Consider the following 18,006-nt stretch of genomic DNA (forward strand, 5'->3'; position numbering starts at 1 on the left):
AGACCTTTTCACTCACAAGGGGTCAAAACGTTGATATCCATCTCCTTTGGTTCCCTGATTATGTGTACATCTGTATTGTGCTACGTTGTGCACACATGTGTCTTAGAACAACTTGGTTAAGAACTCAGGAGCATTAATGGTGTCTTTTGTATACATGTTACGTATTTATGCACATACTTGAGCACTGTGTCATCTGCACTTTTCATGATTGGCACTGTAATTTGCATTGGAGGAGAATACATAACAGCAACAGAAACTTTCTCAATCTTATTGTGTCTTACCTATATGCAACCCAAGTGAGAATTTACCACCAGGTTGTACAAATAATTAATTAACTGTTGGTTTCCCCAGACTCACACAAGAGGATACCTACTTCATACAAAAAGCCCCAAAGTGGACTCTGTGCATGTAGCCTTGATAAAAGCATGTGCTCAGATAGAAGATAAGGAACTAGACAATACCAGTGAAGCGAGCATAAGGAGGCTGATGAGTTGATTGAGACCATTAAGAAGGGCAATTGTTTGTAGAACAAAGGTAGCTGCCCACCTTGCCTAGATAATTCACATGCTTTCTTTATTCTTCTTTTCTTTCGATTGATGGTAAGAGCATTCCAGGAGGTGCTCAAAAAGGGCTCTTGTAGTCCACAAGGATGTAGGAGGGGTTCTCCAAGGGAGGGAGTGGAAGTGGGGGAGTGAGATGGGGGAGCCCTGGCAGGGGGAGCATTAAGAAAAAAGCAAAAAACACATCAAAAATCTCAGGCATCGTGTTACATTCTTGGCCGTTTATAAAAAATGATTATACATGAATAGGCAGGATAGGGGCAAATTAGCGCAACATAAATTCTTTCATGGAATATAAACAGGTTGCATATCAAAAAGAAGTGAGAAAGAATATTACAATTAATAAGAGAATTCACAAGCCCAAATTATTAGTCTAAAAGAAACTCATTTAACCATGAAACAGTATTTACATTTATTTAAGACTCAAAAATGGGTCCAACAGATGGTTTGAATTGATCAGAACTGTGGCACTAAAGGGGTGGCCATTTCCATTAAAAAACAGGTAAATGCAATCATTAAAGGTAATGTTGCAGGCAAAGCAGGGAGATGGATAATTACTAATGTACAATTATATGACCTTATTTATACCCTAGTGTGTTATTATGGTCCGAATATCGATGACATTGACCTTTTAAAGATGGTTATCATGGTGGAAGATTTTAATGTTATAATGGATAACAACATAGACAGATCCTCCAAAAGTAGGTCTATTGTCTCTCCTAAAATGCTATCAAATATAAACAAGCATTTACAATGCAACGGTTTCGCCTTTGGAAAAGTTTGAGCTATTGGCATTGTGTATGACAAACTTTTTATTTATGTGTTGGTTTTGAAAACATCATTTCAGAACTGAAGCATTTTCAATATTCTATACAACTAAGCCATAGTTGTTGCTTATTTATCTTATAAAAATACCACTGACAAAGCCAATAGTCCTGACTTGTTGTAGGTGTAATGTTACTTATTGTATTATATATCTGGATGGAAAGACAGAAGTAGAAAAATGCCGGTCAATTGGCACACTATGCTAAGCACAGATTTTTAGTTTACGTGGTTTTAAGCCACGTACTTATTCACATTGGCCAGGCCGCTTTGAGAGACCCTCCAGTTTTTTCAACCCACTTAAAGCCCTAATCTTACATGTTTAGATCAGTCTATATGAAAAGTTACACAAACCAATGTGGATTACTGTTCCGTGATCTGCAGGTACACATTCTTTGCAGCAGGCATATTAACCCTCTGCGCTACTTTAAAATGCGTCAAAACCGCCCCTCGACAAAACTGATGTCTCTTCAACAGGAACATTAATCACCACGTATCTTGATATTTGTATCGTTCCCCGAAATCTGCTGGACACAACAAGGAAACAGCATGTGCTTTTAAAACCGAAAGTTATTTCTGCACACAGAGCCTCTCCCGAGATCAGTGCCAGGTGTGGCTGCACCGGTCGCACCGCCCTAGATCGCGCTACCGAAAACTGCAAATAAATAACCCTGTAAACAAAACACGTAATGCTGGCAATAGAGTAGGCTGGTTTGACGGGAAAGTACTAGTGACAAAGTACATTCGACCCCAATGTGAAGATTATACCATTGATAGCAATACCATCCCATCAACTTTCTGGGTTTTGAGCCTGGCCAATCAGCGATCAACCCTCTGGAACTCCAATCAAGAAATACGTAAAGGTCAGGCGAGGGTTGTGCAGGCCTGATCAGTCAGAGCATTGCTGAGTGTGACTGGCGGTAGGTGGCAGGGGTGTAATTGGCACTAGTATAGGCCTTAATTGGAGGCATGTATTCTCCCCCCAGGTACCACTTGTATTGATCTTGACGCCTTTGGGGTCAAGGGTCATAAAGCAGAAGCAGAAACTAAATGTAAACACGGCTGCAAGAGCCTGGGCTCGCAACAAATAGGAGTGTATTGATGGGCTATGGGTGGATGAGGGAGTGGGTCAACCATGTGATGTTATCTAGGTCAAAGGGTATCTCTTCAGTTGCCCTTGTCATCTTATTGACTCGCTGCTCATGAGCTTGAACTGCACATCAAATACCTTGTGATGGAGAGGACACGTGGACCCGTTCAATAAAGTGTTGTGTTTCAGGGCGTGCGCCCTGGCTTAAATGTTGCACATGGTCAATCTCTGACGCATAAAAAGGTTTTGGGACACTTTCGTGTTGTTTAGACAAGAATTAAACCACAGTATGTGCAGCAATGCCATGCTTTAAACAAAGTAAACATTGACCTGTGAAAAGACGTGTACGTAGGTGTGGATAAAGTTTGTAAACAGAACAGTAAGCAGCAAAGTTGTACAGAGACAGAATTCACGACTGCGGGCGAGTACTTGGGGGCACCACCTGTTTCATAAATTCTTTGTATTGCCTAATAAAAACACCGCTCCTTCCCATATATACGTTTTGCACACGTGGGCACGACATGCCCAAGATCACAGAGCGTGCAAAGCGAAGCCGGGACATACAATCTGCTCTGTACACACGACATGCCCAAGATCACAGGGCATGCAAAGCGAAGCCGGGACATACAATCTGCTCTGTACACACGACATGCCCAAGATCACAGGGCGTGCAAAGCGAAGCCGGGACATACAATCTGCTCTGTACACACGACATACCCAAGATCACAGGGCGTGCAAAGCGAAGCCGGGACATACAATCTGCTCTGTACACACAACATGCCAAGATCACAGGGCGTGCAAAGCGAAGCCGGGACATACAATCTGCTCTGTACATATTAAGCACCCGGTCCTTTCCTCATCTTGTGATTCACTGTGGACGAGTCTTACCTTGTCACTCAGACCCCTGGGCTCCTCTTCCTGAGGGGTGGGAGAGAGGACGCGACCCCCTGCACCGACTCCCGTCCTCTCTCATCTAGGGGCTGTCTAGAACAATACACCATCTAGGTGGGGGTCAGTCTAGCTGCAGAACATGGCTGTGCAAATGTCATTAGGCTGAAGGTCAGGGCGCGTAAAACGCAGACTTTAGCACGAATCAGATGGTCTCAGTGACATTTTATGGGATAATTAGAATAGGCAATTGTTGGGCATTTTATTTTCAGCGCAAATCCCCTTCTGGACAGTCTATGGCGTGTTTCAGCTCAGACGCCATCAGTAGAGGTAACCCTTAAAAAACACGAGAGGGAGGGCATGGGGTGGGGAGGGAGGGTCACTCATCCGCACAAAACGACAGCAAAAAAGAACCTTCTACACGTAGCGCCGTAGGCTTTATATAAACGTTTTATGTTTAACGAATCAAATGTTACTCATTGTTTTGACTTGCTTCGGGGTTTCCAGCTCATGGCTAGTTGCAGGTAGCAAACAGATTTCTGCAGCACGTACATAACTCATCAACCTATCTATCCTACGCTACACACTAAATTTAAAAAGTAAAACAGGCAAAAAGCGCGACTTGTAGCCGTAGTGATAGTGCTTAAAGGAACCCTGACACCCGAGGAATACGGGGACGGGTAATAAGGGGGCTTAAAAGGAGTTAAAGTCACCGATAAAAAAAAATACCAGAGCGACGACTTTTGTATGTCCTCGACATATATTAATACCGGAAAGTGATATGGATTTCGAAAAAAAAACATCAAAGGCAAGAGGGGAACAGCAAGTGGGAGATTCACGGAAACGCAGAAAAAAAGGTTTTGGGACACTTACGTGTTGTTTAGACAGGAATTAAACCACATTATGCGCAGCAATGCCATGCTTTAAATAAAGAGTAAATGTTGACCTGTGAAAGACGTGTACACATGTGTGGATAAACTTTGTAAGCAGAACAGTTGTTCAGACACAGAATTCACGACTGCAGGCGAGGAAGCGGGAGGGGGGGGCGGGAAAGGCACGGAAGCAGGAGGGGGTGGCGGGGGGGGGGTTGGGAACGGCGCACGGACAGCGGGGGGGGGGGACTGCGGGCGAGTACTTGGGGGCACCACCTGTTTCATAAATTCTTTGTATTGCCTAATAAAAAACACCGCTCCTTCCCATATATACGTTTTGCTCACGTGGGCACGATATGCCCAAGATCACAGAGCGTGCAAAGCGAAGCCGGGACATACAATCTGCTCTGTACACACGACATACCCAAGATCACAGGGCGTGCAAAGCGAAGCCAGGACATACAATCTACTCTGTACACACGACATGCCCAAGATCACAGGGCGTGCAAAGCGAAGCCGGGACATACAATCTGCACTGTACATATTAAGCACCCGGTCCTTTACTCATCTTGTGATTCACTGTGGACGAGTCTTACCTTGTCACTCAGACCCCTGGGCTCCTCTTCCTGGGGGTGGGAGAGAGGACGCGACCCCCTGCACCGACTCCCGTCCTCTCTCATCTAGGCGCTGTATGTGCAAATGTCATTAGGCTGAAGGTCAGGGCGCGTAAAACGCAGACTTTAGCACGAATCAGATGGTCTCAGTGACATTTTATGGGATAATTAGAATAGGCAATTGTTGGGCATTTTATTTTCAGCGCAAATCCCCTTCTGGACAGTCTATGGCGTGTTTCAGCTCAGACGCCATCAGTAGAGGTAACCCTTAAAAAACACGAGAGGGAGGGCATGGGGTGGGGAGGGAGGGTCACTCATCCGCACAAAACGACAGCAAAAAAGAACCTTCTACACGTAGCGCCATAGGCTTTATATAAACGTTTTATTTTTAACTAACCAAATGTTACTCATTGTTTTGACTTGCTTCGGGGTTTCCAGCTCATGGCTAGTTGCAGGTAGCAAACAGATTTCTGCAGCACGTACATAACTCATCAACCTATCTATCCTACGCTACACACTAAATTTAAAATGTAAAACAGGCAAAAAGCGCGACTTGTAGCCGTAGTGATAGTGCTTAAAGGAACCCTGACACCCGAGGAATACGGGGACGGGTAATAAGGGGGCTTACAAGGAGTTAAAGTCACCGATAAAAAAAAATACCAGAGCGACGACTTTTGTATGTCCTCGACATATATTAATACCGGAAAGTGATATGGATTTCGAAAAAAAACATTAAAGGCAAGAGGGGAACAGCAAGTGGGAGATTCACGGAAACGCAGAAAAAAAGGTTTTGGGACACTTACGTGTTGTTTAGACAGGAATTAAACCACAGTATGCGCAGCAATGCCATGCTTTAAATAAAGAGTAAATGTTGACCTGTGAAAGACGTGTACGCATGTGTGGATAAACTTTGTAAGCAGAACAGTTCAGACACAGAATTCACGACTGCAGGCGAGGAAGCGGGAGGGGGGGGCGGGAAAGACACGGAAGCGGGAGGGGGGGCGGGAAAGACACAGAAGCGGGAGGGGGTGGCGGGGGGGGGGTTGGGAACGGCGCACGGACAGGGGGGGGGCGGAAACAAGCGGCGGCGGGAAAAAAGGTTTTGGGACACTTACGTGTTGTTTAGACAGGAATTAAACCACACGGAAGCGGGAGGGGGGGGCGGGAAAGACACGGAAGCGGGAGGGATTAAACAGCCTTGCGTGAGGGGGCTCCTTTACGGCGGCTTCCCCAGCAGTTCCGGTCTCCCTCTCCACACGGGAGACCGGCAACGAACCACCAGCAGGCTTCCCCCGGGCAGGGGGAAGCGGAAATGGCCGCCTCGAGGCCCCGCCCACGTCGCACCACTGCGTGCCTGGCTTCCTGCGCTGAGGGCCGCCAATGGCAGCGCGGCCCTTGGCAGGGAGGCGGGCGCAGCTCCTCTTGCTCGATCTCCGGGCCAGCGGCGGTGAAATCAACACGGAGCAATGCCGGGTGGGCACCGGCCTCCAATAATTAAATAAAAACGGGGTGGCACCCGTAAATAAAAATATAACAAGCGGGAGGGGGCGGGAAAGGGGGAGGAGAGACGCTGACGACGGAAGGCGGGTGCCGGCAATGCCGGACCAGACACGGGGGCGTTCCCGGCGTCGCGTGACGTCGGCAAAAGCCAAAGAATCTCGGGAACGCCCCCGTGTCTGGTCCGGCATTGACGGACGCCTCTCTGTTCCAATGGCTAGCCTCCATTTATGGAGCTAGCCAATGAAGCAGAGAGGCGGGTTAAAGTCACCCATACTAGAAACTACAGATTTCGCTGGAGGAGGAGCCTAACGGCTCCGCCCCCCAGCGAAACCTAAAAATATGATGGGGCAGCTAGGATTATGTGACATTAGGATAGAAAGTGCAGGGAAGAGACAGATGTATACTTTCCACAATAAAACATATTGTCAGTCATCGAGGATATATTAATTTTTGATAGGCCAGATGATAAGGGAGGAAATTTATGAAATTAAACATGTGGCAGCCCACATGTCAGATCATTCAGCAGTATTATTAGAATTTAGACCTATCCATAAGCCTGAATCAAGAAGATGGACATCAGATCGCACTTCATTGTTAGATCAAGAGATTGTGAATGTCTCCCGCTTGGATACGCGGGAGTTCTTTAGAATCAATATAGGTACAACTCCGCTAAATGTGATACGAGTCTCCTTTAAGGAGTTTATGAGGAGGAATATATGTAATATATCATTCTAAAGGAGCAGAGCTTATAAAATTGACATTGAGTCATTGGAAACCGATATGAAGATCTTAGAGGGGCAACAATTAGAAGTGTTGTCTACGACTAGTGGGATAATGTTATTAGAAAGTAAATTGAGAGAATTGAGTGACAGGCTTACCTCGTTAATGGAGGCTACAGTGAGGTAGAGGTAGGAGGCGAGCAATGTAGCCCATTTTGAGTATGGGGAGAGCTATGGGAACCTATTGGCCTGAACAATTTAAGTAGAGTAATCCAGGGATGTAATCAGAGAAATAAAATGTAATGCGACAGACCCTAATAATAATAATATTAAAAAGGATTTTCCTTAGTTTTTTATAGGGACTTGTATACAGAGAATTTGGCAAAAACTGAGGAGAAGGTCAATGACTGGATGGGGGTTGACCGGCCAGATAAACTCACTGGGGATAACTTAGTAATTTTGAACCAGGATATCACTTAGAATTAATTTATGTTGTCAGGTAAATCCAGTGAAAATGGGAAAGCAGCAAGCCCTGATGGCCTTCCAATTTAAATATATAAGATATTGGGTGAAACAATAACACTAGTTATGACTAGATTATTTGGGGAGATTTTTGAGAAAGGGGATCCAGTGCTACCTTCTTGGAAAGAAGCAATAGGTACATTAATTCTGTAACCAGAGAAAAGTTCTGCCTCCCATGAGTCATATAGTCTTATATCATTTTTAAATAGTGATTATAACATTTTTCCTAAGATCTTAGCTATGAGGTTGGATAGAGCAATAGGAGGCCTGTTACAAGAGGATCGAAAGGTTTATTTAAGTGGAAGATCTTCCGATGAGCTAACTTATGGTCTTATTAGACCAACTGTCCTTCCCACCACCATTAAGATCCTACTGGATGTCTTGACATTGGATGCAATTAAAGCCTTTCATAGGATCAACTGAATGTATTTGCAGATGATGTTCAAACACTACAATCTGGTGAAAAATTCAGTAGAGTTGTTAAATTAATCCATGAAGGCTGTGAGAGGATTAGCAATAATAAGAGCAATCTGTTATTTTATTTGGAATTGCTGGCACTGAGAGAAATATGTAGAAAATTGATATCTAGGGATCCACCCGCCTATGCAGAGTGGCTCAATTCTGTATTGTATATCTTTAAAGTAGACTCTATGGAAATAACTACTTGGATATTTGTTTTGACAACCCTTTGTGAACTGGGATAGAGGTGAACAGCCCCGAGGGAGAATTTAAGAAGAATACATACAGAACTTTGGGGCAATATCAATTATTTAGTATGATGATTACAAAACTCTTTTTTTTGCCTTCGGTACCTGGTAGTGTACATATGAATTTCAAAGAAAGTTTTGAACCTCGTAGGAACGACCATCTCATAAGCGGGCAAGACATTGGAAGCTTGGGGTTAAGAGCCTGAGATAAATGAGGGGGAAAAAACAAAGATTGATGTATGATTACGTGATTTACTCTGGTGGCACTCCTGGTTTACCATGGATTTTAGCGGTGAGCCAGGAGTACTACTCCTGAAAATTAGGAGTATTGCCAGAGAAAGTCACAGAAAAATCATTGTGGGTCAAATCACCCAAAGAGAGCCTTTATCCAAGCCTACAGTTTCTCTAGGTTCTCCTGTTGCTGGCAGGTACAGTGCCAGGGTTCAAAAAGACATCAGTGGCTCTTAAATCACAATGCCTATGTGGTGGGTTAGTCACGTCTCAGCTTCTTGGTTGTTGTGAAGTCTAGGTAAATGAATGCAACTCTACAAGTAGAGCTAAGATGCTGAACTGAGTCTGGTTTGTATTTAGATTGTATCACAAAATCCTCTGTTTTCTGGAAGAAAGTTTCTCATTGAGAGCAGTCGCGAGCATGCGCAACCAAACACAATGAGAAACCTGACCTCCCCGCGTTAAGAATCTCGCCGGGATGTCATTTTGCTTGCTCGCGGTCGCGAACATGACGTTGAGGACCGCGAACAAGCAAAAAATGACTGCTGCACTACGCTACGCTGCACTACGCGTGTTTGCACTGTGCTACGTGCAGCTCGCGTAGTGCAAAGTTGCGCAAACTTCGCAAACTCCGCGAGAGTAGCGTAGTGCTTTGCCCAGGGTTAGAAGAAATACTACATCGTGAGTATAGACCACAGGTGCAGTTTTCTCAACCATAAGGGAACTATATTGAAAGAGATTATGGGCCTGATTTCAATGTCGGGCAGACTGCCATGATAAGCCTTTGGTGGTGGTCTGCCCAAGAGACAGGCCATCGGTCCGACCAGCGCATTTCAATGCAGTCGGTTGGACCGCAGAGGTCAGGGGAAAGACCGCCGCCTCTGACAGAATCCAAGATACCGTTGGTGTGGTGGTCAGAATCATATCCCTACCATGGGGACGGTGCGTGTGCAGGCACGACTGTAGGGATTATGATGTCCCTTTCCGACTGCTTTTCCATGGCGGTCTGACTGCCATGAAAAGGCAGTCGGAGAGGAATTTTGGAGCCCCAAACCAGACCCCTGTACCTGGGGCCACTGCAAAGCAGACCTAGGGCACATTTAGTGCCCCCCCCAGACATCCATGCACTGTGTGCCAGGCACCACATAGTGCCTGACACACAGTGCACGGATGTGCACAAAGTGCTTTTTTTCACTGCAGCTTATGCTGCGTCCCTTTTTCTTGGGCCGCAGCGTTAGCGGTCATAAATGGTGAACATATTGTAATTGGCCTGTGGGACTGCCGACTGATTGTGAGGCAGTCTCCTGTCCGCTGCAATGGCAGTCGGCGGTCCGAGCAGCCGCCATTGTGGCAAGGACCAATGTTGGTCGATCCGCCTCAAGATTTAATACCTAGTCTAAAAATCACCCACATTGAAATCAGACCCAATATTCTGCTTTAATAACTCTTGTGCAATTAATAAAAAAGTAACAATTTTACTTCTATAGGTATGCTCCTACATTTGGAGTACATTTTAAAAAAAAGTGGGATTTACAAAATATTCATGGACTAGTCTTTGGAAGCTGTATAGTTAACAAGTACCCTGGAGTACTCATGAAATTTTATTGTGATTGTCCATTTCTAGTGATGCAAAAGTATTTTCAAATGCATCAATGTATGTATATACTTTTAGATATGTGTAAATGTTATGCATTAATGCAATTGCTTGACAATTTGTTTTTTTTTTATATATCCAATCCACAGGGAAACTCTTTTTCCTCTTGTAGAATCCTTTTATCCTTTGCCCCCGCCAATTTTAGGGTGTGTTTCCCCACATTGGACATTTGACAGTAGTACATTTCTAATTGCGGTAAGGGCTTCATGGTCCATGGAAAGGCTTGTGAATACTCATGAACATGTTACACTGCAGATGTAACCAAACTTCCCAGGGCATTCCTGTCACGAACTGACATCTCCCCAGCCCTGGCAGAAGAGCTACTCTCGCACACAGGTACCCGTGAATAATTCTTTTTACAAGTGTAAATCCTAATTGTGAGCACATGCACTTCTTCAATGATGAATATTTTATATTTATGTACTCTATAGCACTCCACTGAATTCACAAACCTTTAGTCATCTTTCTAAAACTGTATTCAAGATTGGAGTCACATTATAGCAGAGGTCTTCAAACTGGGGTGAGTGCCAAGGGACCTTAATTGATCCCAAGTGGGCGCCAGGTACTGGCCAAGAGAAGCATCATGCTGATGACAGTGCTTTGTTTTTAGAGTATAAAGAAAGCAAAAGCCATTCTGTAATAGGCAATCACTAACATCGTTTGTCATTCATATCCTGGCTGGGAGCAGGTGTCAAGGGGGAGGGACTCAAACTCAATGTGTAAAGAATCACACTGTGGATACTTTATACTTTAGAAAGTCCTAATTGTTAGGTTTCTTACAGTATAATGGAACCCACATACAATGCCAGTGCTATTTATTTAACTGGTGCTAATATGCATTTTAGCAGTAAAACCATATGTTTACTTACATAGTAGCTGGGTTGTATTGTAGATATAAGGATGAGACTGTGTCAAAGTTCTTTCTTGGCCCTTAACCTTTCAACATGAAATGTAGTAAAATATTTTTGCAGACCTAAGTTCACCTTGGGTGTGCAAAAAATTACATTTCCTAGTGTAAAATCCCATTCATAGTTCACAAAATCAGGAGTAGGGGCATTTTGCACTCTCAAATGAAGTTTTGACTTAGAAATTCTGCCACTATGAGGGGTTAGGAAGGATTTATAGGCATTTGTTTGTGGTTCAGCCAACCAAAAGCTGGTGAACTCTTTCAAACTCATATATTTACGAGAATTCACCAAACAGTTGTAGCCCTAAATATGCTTGCAAATGCACTCCTGCCAAAGACAGGAGCAAAAATGTTTACATGAGAAATGCAATGGGTTTCGGGGAAGAGGTTTTAAGATTGGAATTATAATTTCCTACGGATAAACTAAAAAGGTTTTACAAGTGCAAATGTTTTTAGCAGCACATTTCCATGTGGTGTAAATGTACGTTCACTATGTTTAGACATTTTTGATTTAGCGGTCTATGATTATTTGCCAATCTGGAATAATTTGTAAGAAAAGGCTGATGATTGTATAATTCTGAAATGTAGATGTTTATGAAGCCCTTTTACTCTGGCACATTAAACGTCTGAAAAAAAAAAGCTGTAGTACCCTTTTGGTGTCAAGACCAAGAAATATTGAATTGCCATTCATATAATTTAGACAAAAGTCTGTATCACATAAAGTGAGCACTAGAAATAAAACTGATTTCTTTACATAACACTGGGTGGCTTGGTGGCCTAAATAGTCAAATAGCCAGAGCAGCAGTATTTTGCCACCTTAGAAAATTGTAAATTATTCTTTGTCACTGGAACTTAAAAGGAATGTGCTTTTTAGGTCTTGCTTTCGCAGCGCACATGCGCTGCAAGGCAAAAAGACCTTTTCCCGTCGCTTTGGCTTTTCAGCCAAGCACGTGCACGCGTTCCATTGCCATCAATGGCAAAGCGTGCACGTCAGGAGATTCACTCGCGGGAGCGCGTGTCACCATCTGGCAGCAATTATCGCTCCCGCGAGTGAATCGCGCCCGCCCCCCTTCTCTTCCCCCCACCGTGCGAGGCGCGCATGTTTGTGCTTGTTCTTACTCCCTTGACTCTGATGCGTGGAAGGGGCTCTTAGTCCACTCTAAGAACGTACGTCACTCGACGGTTGGAGCTCCTGTTTAAAGCCTGCGGTGCTGTACTTTCCTTTTGCGATCTAAGAATCACAATATCATTTCGGCTCTTCATATCGGATCTTTCATAGTGCGGCCTACAATGTTCTATCCAGCCACGCCGGCACGAGAGGCGTGTGAATGCTGTAATTTCAGAATAAAAAGAATAGCAATACACAGAATTGTAGATGGGTAACTGAATATTTTTTTCCCAGTGTTTTATATAGCTCGAACTTGACCCGAAGGTTTCAGGAGCGCTTTACATGAGCAGCAGCTACGTTACACAAGGACATAATTCTTTTTTTAAGCCTAGATTAAAAACATCCTCAGAAATACTTTTTAGTGGCCAGCTTTCTACTGAGGTCGGAGTCGTCGCAGGCACACACATACAACGTGCGCATTTGCTGTTCCCCTTCTAATCTGATGTCGGCCATTTACCACCTGAAGTGAGGTTTCCATTGCGTTTAGGCTGTATGGGACTTGTACCTGGCTGGACAGAAACACTCTGTATGAGGTGCGTGAGCCAGGGGTGGCGTCCCTGGTCATTTTGCCCCATTCCGCCTCATTCACCACAAATCTCTCACGCATGCAAACACTCACCCGCGGGAGCAGAGTTCTCAGTGTACCACCCCCTCACCTGGTGTCAGAGTTTGCCCTCACTGGCCGGCACTTCCCTCTGCGTGGCCTTCCAGGACGCCCCCACTCACACGTGCACTGTGTGCGGCATGGAGCTGGGATTTGAAAGAGGCCGAGACGCACAAGAGGCAGGACTGACTAGGCCACACCAAAAAATTATCAAAGCAACCCCGCGTGTGGACATTTGATAGGTTCCTGCAGGAGACACGTGTACCTACAATGGGCACACCTAGATTACCGAAGGCAAAGATGCCCCTGGCACGCAGGGCTGTCCAGTCTCACAATTCTATTCGTGGGCAGTGCACCCGTTTTCTTGGAACTCTGGGACTTGTAGTCCTACTTTTAGAGCGAGCTAACAGAGCTACAAACCCGGACACGTAGCTTAAAAAATCTAGATTGTATACGCATGGATCTGGGAAGCTTAGAGCTGGGTGTTTGGCTGTCTCTGCCCCAGCCCTTTCCAAACATGACCTGTTGGTAAGTTTGCCACGTTCCTTGACTGATGGGATATGGAGGGGCATGGAGAGGGGATGGAGGGGTGTGGAGAGGGGACGGGGGTGCTGGGGGGACGGCGTCCAGTACCTGCTTGAATTGGTCCTGCCCGGAGTCTCCCTTAGCGCTTGCAGCTCCTTCAAAGCACCTCCCTTGCTGGTTGCCTGGCTTGCAGTCCCCCAGTGTGCTTTCATCGACCGGTGCCCCTGGGTGTGCACTCCTTGCTCGTACCGTCTGGTGACGACGAGTACGTTTGCTTTACAGTCAGGCGCTCGGAGTTTGGGCCGACGGGCCCCGGTTTGAGTCTGCGTTGCACTTCCTCTGTGATTTTCACTCTGTCCGCCGACACCATCGCTCTGCCATGTTTCTGTTCACAAGGAAGCTGTTTCGGGCCGGGGCGATGCCCCCCTCAGCGCAACCACGGCGACCCGTCATAATAATGATAAATTCTAGCCTCCTTGCCAAGTTCTGCGGCGATGTATTGTTGTCAAGCTTCCACGCATTGTTACTCCTGCATAAAACAAGGATATATTGTCTTTTGTGTACAGATCGAATGGAACATTCTCAGACTTGTTTACAGCAGTGACACGTCGCTGATGGTGTGAAGGTCTGAGGGTACATGGTTACTCCTGAGTGCAGCAATGAAAGAGTTTCGATTGTGTATATAGCGCCAATGCTGCGCAGGCATGCTTGTATCCAGATGTGGTATGTTGTGCAGTGTGTATGTGTCTATTTTGGTTTTTAGTAATCCTTTGTTGAACGGTTGCGTCATTTTTTTTTAATAATTTTTATTGTAGTCATGCCAGAGCAGGCCAACGCACAATTATACATCCCCGTAAGTTTGAGCAGTTACGTAATATGATCCGTTGTCCCATACACAGCCTTCGTGCCCACAACCCGGGGGTTGGGCGGCAATCAGTTCGTGGCTCCCCCATGCCTGTCGTTAAAAATGTAGGAGTAGCTAGTCACAGGATTGTGTGCATGACTACTTTTTATGCCTCATCTAACCAACACGCTAAACCCCAACTCCCTCCCCCTGTGCTAAAACCTAAACCCCCCCCTGCCCCGCCCCTCCCCCCACCACCAGTCGAAGGCCCTTGCAACGACCATTCCTCTTCTGATAAAGTGTGTGCTTTGTCGGCCCTGTATACCTGCAGTCTCTGGGACCTCAGCTAGCCCCTACCACCCTTCCCGCATCGGGGGCCTCCTCCACCTCGTCCTCCTCGCTATCTCGACGGGCCTGTACCATCACTTCCCATGCGGTCGCTGTTTCAGTTGCTCTCTGGCTAGGGGTCCTGCGTGCAAGCTGGTACCTGTGCGTGCTGTCAGCGGTCGCCCATTTCAGAAATTCCTGCCTCCACCTCCTGGGAGTCGGACCCACCCTCGCTTTCCAGTTCCTAGTGATCTCCCTTTTAGCTACCATCAATCCCATGTCAATAAACTTGCTCGTGAGTTTTGTTTTGGGGGTATGAGGGAACCAATGTAAAAGACACTCCGCCGGTCCAAAGTCGATGGATTGAACGGTTGCGTCATTACGTTTTCTTCCTCCTCTTCAGCTTACCGCAGTGCGTCAGCCCACTTTAGCCTTCGGCTAACCTCACTGTCTGTATTCTGCACATAACACTACTTACTTCCAGGCACTGTAATAGCAGTATGTACTTCTCGAAACTAAAGCTTCCAAACCAATGATTTGTTTTATATTGACATGTGCCCAGTAGCTCCCTAAAAACGCTTTGCAGAAAACAAAACAAGCATTGACAAAGTAAAAAGGCATGCAGACAGGGCAGATCTATTGATGATGCCAATGCTTATTTCATGCCATTCTAATGCTTTCACCATACATGCCCCTGTCGATGCTCTCTGTACTGCATTATTATCCTATAAGGAAGCTATGCCACCCAGGAAGAAGCGTGCAGCAGATGCAAGCATGCATTGCCCAATCACATTGCATGACCCAGTGTGTAGTAATTGTGTAGCTATTCAATCCCTGGCGGTGCAGCACCCAAGATATTGTGCTGCATGGTTAAACACTCATAAGTTCCCAAAGTGAAGACCTATTGGCTATGCCAATGCTTGTTTTGGTTGGCCACTTAGCAACATTTGTTGACATCTCTAAAGCAAACAACATAACCAAATAACATAACATCTAACAGCATATTTTACACATAACAGGGCACAAACCAACAAAGCAGTCAACTAGAACACACCACAACAACTATATTGCAATCTACCAACAATACAATGCAGTAATGCAGCACAAACACACGACAGCATAAAAATCAGCGCAACGTATCACAACCCCAGCAAAAAGGCAATTAAAAAATACGCACAGACATTCTCTTCACACTTTACCATCGCCAGAAATCAGCTTTTATAATACAGTGGTAACAGGTGTTTGCACCAAGCAAAGACATGTAATAGAACGATTGCAAAGTGTTTGTGGTCCTCCTCAAGGAATCACAGAGCTCTGAAAGGAAAGCCTGCAAATTCTTAACGGTTTTGTTAATGTTATTTTATTAAGCGCAGACTTAACCACCAGGACTTCAGAGCGCTGGACAAACCATACCAGGGGAACCTTTCGAAAATGTAGTTTGAAATGTAAATGTACATTGCTGATTTGTACAGTATCTATTGGTATACACGTTCATAATTCCCACTTTGATTCACTATAAAACGTGTTAGGGTTTATAGGTAAAAGATTAGTTTAACAGCAGAATTATATTTTCTGTTAGTAGATTGGGTACAGTTTGTAATGCCAAAATTATGCAAAAACCTAAAAAAAAACTGGACTAGGGAAACTTTGGGAAACAGAAGCACGCCGTAGAATATAGAAACAAACTTAAAAATTAGTTTTTGAGAAAAGTTACAATGTTAAAGAATGCCTGAAAAATAAATTCACTGTAATCTGACAATGTAAAGGGCCAATTACTTTCTCACAAGCTTGATGGAGGAACACATTTCCCCTTGGGTCTAAAGCACCCAATAGCCGATTGTCTCAGAAATCTCTTTGTAGAACGTGTGGAATGGATTTATTTTGTCAACATAGTGATGCAGCATAGCATTCGTATCCTACCAGATACCCTGCTGGTGTATTCGTGGGTGCATAGGTGTTTAAATAGAAACGAGTTGATACATAGGGCCTCATTTATGAGGCTGTGCGTCACTTTTACGCCGCCGGTGCGTCACTTTTTGTGACGCACCAGTGGCGTAAACAATGCGCCTTCTTGCGCCATATTTACAAAGTGACGCATCTAGGTAGATGCGTCACTTTGTAAACCCCTGCGCCACATTATACCTGCGCCTGGTATAATGTATGCAAGGGGGGCATTTTGACGCAAGAAAAGGTCACGGAAGTGACGCAGTGAAATCTATAAGATTTCACTGCACCATTTCTTGGCCGCTAATGCGTCAGAATCTTACGCCTGCTTCACGGTAGGCGTAAGACTGATGCAGGCACTAACAACATGAGAATTGCCCATGTGAAAGTACACATTGCTGGAGTTGCGTCACTTTTGTGACACACTCCAGCAATGCGTCACTTTTGCGCTTACAGATACGTCAGAAATACTGCTGTATCTGTAACTCCTTGCGACATGATCCGTCATATTATAAATATGACGCATTAATCATGACGCAAGAAGTGCGCACTGAGAAGTGACGCATTGCTGCGTGAAAGCAGCGATGCGTCATTTCTCATAAATGAGGCCCATAGAGTTTTGGCAGGGCATGGAAAATGTGGAAGTTACACATGCTTATTTGGGGATGAGCTACAAAAGCTAGATATGTCCAAACGGCCAAACTAGAAGTACATATATGCAAGATTTGCGCTGCTATTGCCTGGTGTGTTAAAAAGTACAATATGTGTATGCTCAAAGAGAGAGCACAAGAGATGTAATTTAGGAAAAACCCAAGTGTCAGAGGTCAAGGGTATGCTTACACCAACAAAGGTGGAAAGCATTGGCTGTTAGAACACTTGCACCCATTTAAATACAATACACTTTTCAGAGTACCAAGCACACATGTGACAAAAACCCGGCGTAAATATTGCAAATGTAAGCCCTTAAATATGTGTTGGTCAGCGCAGTATCTGTGGGTGGATACTGCTCCAGCCGATCCTGAGTCGTTGTGCGTTCCCCGACCAGATGGACTGAGTGTGGGAATGCCAGACTGGTTTTCCCAGGTGCAAAAGTGCACCCAGTTAAACTAGATGCAGGCCGCCTGGCTTTTTAAACCTTCCAATACCTAGTGGAAAAGGGCATCAGTAAATAGCCCAGAATCGACAACTGAATGCAGGAAAGAATCCAGTAAATCCAGTTTCTGCAAGCAATTCACCATTCTGGGACCTTCAACTCATAATGCCCAGATTCAGGGGTGATGCTACCAGCCAGACTTATCTATTACCCTGGTGTCTCTTTCCATATTCCCCGAATGCTGAGCAACACATAATGACACCAATAGTGGTGATTTGCACCAATCAATATAGCATTTGAAAGAAAGGTTAAGATGCAATAAATATATTACAAAAAAAAAATAATAATTTATCGACCTGAAAATAATTTGGGGCAAGTTAGGAAAGTGGTGTAAGCGGACCAGCCAACACATATC

Source organism: Lissotriton vulgaris, chromosome 8, assembly GCF_964263255.1.
Source record: "Lissotriton vulgaris chromosome 8, aLisVul1.2, whole genome shotgun sequence".
NCBI lineage: Eukaryota > Metazoa > Chordata > Amphibia > Caudata > Salamandridae > Lissotriton > Lissotriton vulgaris.